This window comes from Penaeus japonicus, unplaced genomic scaffold (assembly GCF_977035675.1).
Source record: "Penaeus japonicus unplaced genomic scaffold, GWHDUDI00000001_assembly GWHDUDI00000027, whole genome shotgun sequence".
NCBI lineage: Eukaryota > Metazoa > Arthropoda > Malacostraca > Decapoda > Penaeidae > Penaeus > Penaeus japonicus.
In genome coordinates this window covers 14,372,379-14,379,878 of record NW_028234429.1, presented here as the reverse complement: position 1 = coordinate 14,379,878, position 7,500 = coordinate 14,372,379, and the positions used below count along the sequence as shown (strand labels likewise).

Here is a 7,500-nt window from a genome sequence, read left to right as displayed (position 1 = left end):
CCTGACTAAAAGGGTAGTAGTCCCTGACCAGTTCTTAGTCCGAGACTAATAAGAATAGTGGAACCTCAGCTTATTTTCTGGGGTTCAACTGGAGTTATTGACTCCAATCCCTGGTTGGTGTCTGCTGAATGAAACATTTTTAACCAAAAACCTCGTGGTGCATTACATTTATTTTACTGGAATGGTAAATTGAATAACGTTTACTGCTTGGATATGTGGAAGACTATATAAAAAAAGAAAGGGGAAAGCAAACAGTCGGAAAATAATTAGCCTTTCATCTTAGTGTCACTCGGACTCTTCCCGTCATGTTTTCAAGGACAGCTTGTGAAATAAAATGTGGAAAAATAGATTTAAGCAGACGTGTATTTAGAACTCCATGAATAACATATACAGTAAATTTAGCGTAGAGCGCGTGTGTATGTGTGTTTGTGTATGTGTGTTTTAATTACACTTTACACATTGATTCTCTACCTAGAGTCACAACACACTAAAACATTTATGGATTGTATGTGGTTGTGCTTACGACAGATCACGACGTCTTCCGGAAGTGTTTGGGCAGGTCATATCCAAGGATCTCCAGGTCTATCTTCTAGATATTATAAATTTCCTTTTTCTTCTCCAGAGGAAGAGTCTCATAGTACCTACAATAAACATTTCTTAAATGAATGGAATGAGTAAAAAATGTGCATTCTTCACTTTATCTTTTAAAAGTAAACGTTTTTTTTATAAATCATTTCCACATTTTCTTTTTTCTTTTTGGTTATACAAGTAATCATCATTGCTGTTTCTTATGATTGTTATTAATATTGTGACTCCTACTATTATCATTATCTCAACATTTGTATTGCAAAGTAAACTGGTTTTGGTTTTACCCATATGTATATCACTATCTTCGAGTAAAGTATATAATAGTTGTTTGTTAGTCTCTGGATCAATTATGGCAGCAACTAGTCACGGTATGATTGCAATTGATATTACTCATTCATTATTATATGTAATACATCCCGTGAACCGTGAGCCATTTTGTCAGTATTTGACAAAATGAAAAAAAAGCTCAATTTTTTCCCATTTTTGTTTTGGAGTTTTTGGATGTTTTAGCCTGTTTGTCAAATACATGTGTTGCTGTTTTTGCTATGCATTGGTAGTCGAAAAATCAGGGTGAACAGAGATGCCCGCAAGCATCCTTGTTAATTCAATATTCAGTTGAACAAATGTTTAGTTTATCTGAAATGAAAACGCATTTATTATTATCATCTTGTGTATGTGAATATGTATACATGTATACATATACATATGATTGAGAGAAAGAGATGAATAGATAGATAGATAGACAGTTGGATATATAGTTACGATGATAGATGGGATAGATAGATATATAGATGGATATACATACACACACACAAACAGTCTCTCTCTCTCTCACAAACACACACTCACATGCACAAACACAAATAGGCACTCAAACGCACCCACATAAACACACACACATACAGACATATACATATATATATATATATATATATATATATATATATATATATATATATATATATATGTGTGTGTGTGTGTGTGTGTGTGTGTGTGTGTGTGTGTGTGTGTGTGTGTGTGTGTGTGTGTGTGTGTGTGTGTATGTGTGTGTGTGTGTGCACACATAAATATATACATGCATATACAGAAAGATAGAGAGGCTACCGCTCACATTCCTGAACTACAAAGCTTATTCTTAATATGTGTGACGTAGTTCATTGGAGTAGCAAAGTGGAAAGAGTTTCTTGGGTAAGTAGTGTTCGTTCTGCTAGTTTGGAAATTTGTACAGTGGTTAACAAATATACTTCAGGTATGAAGATTTGAAGAGCATTGCTTAATACGCAAAATTACTATTACTATAATTCCTATTTGCATAGAATGCCAACTTACTGGCTACTCTTTTTTTCTACCGATGGTTTTAAATCATCCAACTGGGGTGTGCGGTTGTTTTACCTTCAATATTGGGCGATACCAAAGTTGCAACCATGATACCATAGTACTCTTTTGTGACCTTGATTTTAAGCTACTAACTCAGCTTTCGGCCTATACGAACTACCTTACTTTAGCATTCTAAGTTAATACACTTTTCTTACTTGATAATTTCGTACCAAACGATAAATTGCACCAAATCTCGTTTAAAATACAATTAGCAGTTAATAACTTCATCAAATCTGATCAAGACATTGATATCAATTCAACTCTATGTAATTATCATAATCAGTTAGTGCCTAGGATGCCAATAATCAGGCTGTGTTTTTCCAATGTATTATTTTTCTACCATTCGCTATTCTGAATCTTATTATACAATATTTTAGTTTGTCCTTATATAAGATGATTCAAAGAAAACGAATCCATTTTTTCTGTTGATAGAAAACGTTAAATATACAGGGGACACTGCTCTCTTACTCTGTATATTCTCCAACGACAGCTATAACTTTGAAGGTGTAATTATTTTTTATGTAAACGTATATCTTAATTAAGATTAGTAACAATAAATAATCGTTGTTGTGAAAATAAATATTGACCGTAATGGAAGAATAAATGGTTAAAAACGGAAGTAAATGATTATGCAATAATTATTAGATTTACAAAATTATTGTTAATGTGCACAGTAGCAGGGGGAATCTATGAGTCATGGTTATCTTGGTTTCTTGTTCTGTGTTTAATTTGATTTCCAGTAACTCTTCTAAAACGGAAGGAGATTCAGGGAAGTGAGCTACATTCACAAGATATCTCGATTGTTTGACTATGTATTCCTACAGGACAAAAACACACGAGGGACCTTACAGCTTGGAGTCATGTTACGGAAGTTATTTCTGACGTGGTATCTGGAACCCCATCCACGATCAGGCTATGCAGGTGTACGAGCCGGACTACTAAAATACCCTTCAATAATCATAATAGGGAAAGATAACAAGGCTTGTAACCTGAAAATCCTCATCTCCAGTCATGTCTTTCTCCGACAAGGGGAAAAAATAGAAGTAGATGTAAGAATAATAAAGACTGAAATTAATCAAAAGACGAATACTCTAAAGTCGTCGTGGAAAACGGAAAAATTATGACTTTCGGGACACTATAACGTAACATGCTCCACTGCAATACAAAGAGGCATGATCTTAGCAACACATGCAGGTCGTGCACCTCCATCACGAATGTCCTGGCTTAGAACAGCCATAGCCAAAGGACCCCTGATACATCAACTATGGCAGGGTCTGTAAGGAATCATTTACGACTTGGATCACGAACTCATCACCGTTGAGGTCAATACGACTAAAGGTCTGTCGTTCTCGCAACAAAGTAGTTATTACCTCAGCGTTCACTTCTGCCATAACCTGATTTCCTAAGGCTACACAAAACTTAGAAACAATGGATACAGGCGCACCTGTGTCCACTGCTCTGCCTTCACGAATCATTAAATTATTTAGATAATAGAGCTCCAGCGTGAGTACATGGGCATTTGCATTTGTTTATTCTTCGTGGGAGGTATTAACTCAAGACTTATAACCGTTTTTTTTTTTTCAATATGGCATTACCAAGCTTTGCTAACGACCTAAAAGTCGAGCGACTTTTCAATTATCAGCATCGCTGACAGCAACAACATTATAAATTCGAAAAAGTATGACCCTGGATGCATAAGCATGAGCAACAACTATGATATACTTAGCGCTAACAGGTCAATCACTCAGTTACAGCAAGCATTCTCTTGAACTATAACTCCAGACTATCTTGAAATACAATGCCTGACCAGCCTAAGAGGATAAGACCAGCAACCAAGGCAGCAACATGATGCTGGCAAGGATCAAACGAATATAGGAAGTAAAGCCCACCATAAGAACGAATGGGCAAAACTAACTTCTGGCCTCTCCTCCAGAAGAAAGGCTCCCTCCCAAGTCTGAACTGATGCCAATTTTTCTGAGCCCTTGGATTTAGGGCGTGCGTATCAAAGCCCCTACTTTTCCGATTACATCAGTAACAAACGTCACTTCGATGTAGAGAAAGAACCTGTACATAGAGCCTTCTTGGCATTCCAGATCGCATGGAAGAACTATTATTTCAAAGAGGGAGGTTAAGGTCTTTAGAAACTGGCTTAACGTGAGGACCGCAATGTCAAAAGATCCGCTCATCGCCCTAATCACAACAAAGGATATTGATCACCAGTGTGTTCAGAATTAGTCAGATAAAAAATACAGAGAATACTAATCTTCAGCTTTAAGCACCTTTGGCCAAACTGGAAGTAGGCAAACACGAGACTAAGAAGTCTGAAGAATGAAGTCCCACGAAACAGTAATCTGTTAATTGCTCTGCAGTATACACAATAAGAGCATCGTCTATCCTCTTCCTGCAATTGAGTGTCGTGAACCTGCTCTTCCTTGGCCTCGTCACGCACGAACAATTGATTTCATTAATGTCCTTATCTAATTTTTCTATCAGTACTTCCAAGCAGAATTCCCAAGAACCTTCTCACTGAAAGATGTGAAAATATTAATGTAACTTTGGAGTGAATGACAGTGCGTAAGTGTGCTACCGCCAACGGTAGAACGAAATGGTAACAAGAGTAAGGAAAGGAGGAGACAGAAAGAAATCGCCGTGGACATCCCGGCGAAATAACACATGTCCGGAGAGGCCGCCATGTGTGACCCGACCATAGTTTCAAGGCTGTCATCGCCGGCGATGACACCGCAGTAACCATAACATAGGCCAGCAGAGGCCGTAATTATAAATAACTAAAAAAAAAAGAAAATGGGTAAATAACAAGACCTTTGTACTATAGACACGCACACTTGTATTCTAGGTACACACATGACAGTCACGGCATAGACACCATCGTGATTACGCGTAATTAATGGGAAAATACGACTAGTTCCGCTAAGTGTATGTATAATCCTTATTACTCAAATGACAGTGTACAACTGATATATTAATCTTATAGATATAAGGATTACCGTGTAACCAGCTAGGAAAGAACCACTGATTGTATTGTACTTAAGCTTCAAGTACTTTATTCTTCTTGTAACAATGTACTCGTTTACAGGTTTTGATCGTTTCCAATAAATAAGAGAGTGAGTTCTACATTGTGGTATCAGTCGTCCTCGGATTGACCCATCAGCTACTTTTGCTCCGCAGATAACGGCGGAAAACAAGTGTATGGATGTGTGTATAGTCTTCAGTATTATTATCTGAGTGAATGAGATACCATGGTAAACGTGTTTGTTATCCGAGGGAAGTGCGTGTATGGGACACTCACCCATATAGAAAACGTAGTCCTTGGGGCTTGTATATTTAGTTCTTTTATAAGAAATCTAGGTCACAGATTCATTTGTCTCATTCTATCCTTAAGTTTAAGAATAGGATATCTCTCACGTTGCAGTTATTCAGCACATGTTTAAGAGGAAGTATTGCATGCATTAAATACCAATACCCAGAGGAAATCTCTTTTTTCTTTTGAAGCACATAAAAATAATACAGAAACAAGAAAACCCCATATAATAATGTATGAATGAACTGAATATCACGAGAGAACCACTGATTCCTAATTGTATACTCCATCATTTAGCTATTGAAATAATTGTTAAGACCAATTGTTTCTCGAAAATATCGCATGACCAGACGTGCCTTTCAATTAGTTGGATTACTCAAATTCCAGGGACCCAAAAAACGCTTGACTAAGTCTTGCCTTTTTTGTCGAATATTAAAGATTCAGGGAGATAAATGGGATGAGGTATGCTTCAAATCAAATAAACTAAATAAAATAAAAATACGAATGATTAAAACTAAGCCTTGGAATTAAATGATAAAAAACAAAATAAGGCAAATAATTGCTGCAGATATACATGCAATAAAGACAAGTATCCTCATATTAAGATCTAAAAATAAATGTTCTTATTATCAAAATGGTAATTAATCCTGAGGGTGATTCGGTTTTCACAGAGGATAAGTGTTCTTTATCCTAGCTTTGTTTACCCTTACATTTTTACGGGTTAAGTTTTCTCTGAGTCCATCGCCAGGGAATGGGAAAATTGGTTTCTGATAATGTTAACCTCGCCGTGTGTGCTATATTCCGTAATTTTACGAAATGTGGCTTGCAAGGTACTAAGGAGTGTGAGTTCATCTTCCTCGCAGCCTGATATAAACGTATTTAAATCTCCTTCACGCCAAACTGCCAAGAGAGCAGCGATGTTGTTCTAATGATCTTCATATTCCATTCACCTTAACTTCAGGAAGATACAACGGTTTTTGGAGTTAATACAAATTGTATCTTTTGCTCTTTTACCACCCGAACAATAGGGAATGGTAAGCGTTGTACCCAGTGGCCCGTTATACATAAAATATAAAGTAATAGATAGCATTATCGCGTATGGCATCACTAAAGCCAAGCAATAAACAATGCCGATCTAGTTTGAAATATAAATTTGCCTATATTATATATAATTTTATAATTATTCGGAGGTTAAAATTAATATAAAGTCTATGTATATGATATATGATTTATCAATATTTATGATGTATTGTTGTAAATTTATCGGCAATTTACCGGAGGATTTAGGGAAATAATAGTATCCATTTGGCCCTACAGATGGCGTCGTCCTGTGTTGTGGTAGTTTAAAATCTTCTCGCGGTGTTTGTAACAACAAACCGTAATAGCTTCGGATTTTGGTTAGTTCGGGCTGCTTATGAGTGTGAGATAAAAGAATTTGATATTAACAAGATACCTGTGAAAGTGTAAGTCAGTCTTGAATAAATGAACAAAGAATGTAAATATGTTTCACAAAGATACAGTTAACAAGAAATAAGTGACGCTTAGAAAACGGCACGGACGATAACTAATTGAAACTTATGAATTGGCTGCGTCTCAGTGGCATTAAATTCTGAATCAGATTTTAGGGAATTTTTACACTGACACTTATACCCATAAGGTTATTCTTATAGATGGGTTCTATGTTTACATTTTGTTTGACTGCACAAGACCTCTCAGTAAAACTCAGTATTTTGATCAACTAATTGTCATAGCTACTCCTCTGCTTTTTAGGTTTTTTTCCTTGAAATGAGTAAATTTTCCTAATAATGCCACGTGATGAAAAACCATAAAAGTGATATCGAAGGATTCTTCTCAACCTCTACTATTCGTGTATAGTGGAAATAATGCGCAATTCCACCCCTGGATCCCACAGTCTAGGTCTCTTTTTTTAAGGCACTTTGTGCTACCTCGTCCTACTTTGGGGCATATTTCATTTGCAAAATCTTAACCCAATTACCTACCTAACTTGGCCTAGTCTTGAATTAAGCCCTAGCTAAGGGGGGCTTCACCTCCCCCCTGGACCCCTCCTTATTAGGGCACTTCATGCAATATACCTTGTACAAAATACCTTGAAAACCACCATCCTGGCCCTGAAATTCAAACATGGTTGTGTTTACGTATTTATGGCTAGCGACAAGCTGTGGACTGGAAACCCCCAATGAATTACCTACATGCGC

The 7,500-nt window shown here is 36.6% G+C and overlaps 1 protein-coding gene across 8 annotated transcripts in view; it reads left to right on the top strand.

The window, feature by feature from the left end:
* The first annotated feature begins 3,189 nt into the window (after positions 1 to 3,189).
* LOC122258500 (nuclear distribution protein nudE homolog 1) overlaps positions 3,190 to 7,500 on the top strand; it is a 124,408-nt gene continuing 120,097 nt past the window's right edge. For all 8 annotated transcript variants that reach the window (XR_015192367.1, XR_006223680.2, XR_015192368.1 and 5 more), the window contains exon 1: positions 3,190 to 6,681. The gene's annotated coding sequence lies outside the window, so the exon portion shown is untranslated. The remainder of the gene's footprint in view (positions 6,682 to 7,500) is intronic.